The sequence below is a fragment of the Myotis daubentonii genome, chromosome 1 (assembly GCF_963259705.1).
Source record: "Myotis daubentonii chromosome 1, mMyoDau2.1, whole genome shotgun sequence".
Lineage (NCBI taxonomy): Eukaryota > Metazoa > Chordata > Mammalia > Chiroptera > Vespertilionidae > Myotis > Myotis daubentonii.
The window spans coordinates 52,009,448-52,010,313 of NC_081840.1; positions in this window are offsets into that span (position 1 = coordinate 52,009,448).

Sequence of the window (866 nt, forward strand, 5' to 3'; positions counted from 1 at the left end):
TCTCTCCAGGCTCCAGATCCTCCTGAGTCTGATAACTGCATCTTGTTGGCTTTTTCTCATCCTCCCTTTTCTTCAAACTGGTTTCACCTTGCAGTTCATCTGCTTTGGAACTGATGTTTCCCTGGATGGTACCTGGTTCTTGACCTGACTTTCACCCCCAGCTTCTGTCCTTCAGATAACTCTTGGCATTGACCTTGCTCGTTTACACAGCCATTTCAGTAACCAGAATCCTTCTCCAGCCAATAGTCTAACATCCTCACCCCAATGCTTTGTCCTAGATGGGATTCAGAAGAGTACTTGATTGATGTACCTACTGGTATTTCTACTGTGGAGATCTATCCATGGGAGGAACCAGAACATTGTGTCCATTGGTCATGACTCCATTTGGAGACCATTCTTTTTTTGGAGAGAGTGGAGTACGGAGTTGAACTTGCAGACCCCCGAGTTAGAGAGCTTGGGTTGCTAATTCCCCTCACTGCTTAGTAACCGTGGAACCTTGGGCAAGTCATTAACTGCTTTGCACCTCACTTATTAGTTGCTTTGCACCTCAGAAACTAAAATGAGTTTCCTCATCCGTAAAAAGGAGATTATAATAGTTCAGAACTTGGAGCATTGTTCTGAGGAGTAAATTAATATTTTCACATAACTCTCTCCATGGCAAACAGTAAGCACACAATACTTGCTACTGTTCTTTGTCTATACTTTTTCTAGATTCCAAGCAGCTCCTTCCCTTTATGCCAGCATAGTGACCTCGGTGTTTCACAATGCAATTGAGTGTGTCATAGTTTCAGAGTGACACCCTCTCGATTTGATGCAGGATTCGATTATATTAACAGCCCCATCATATTTGCATGCCATTTCCACTG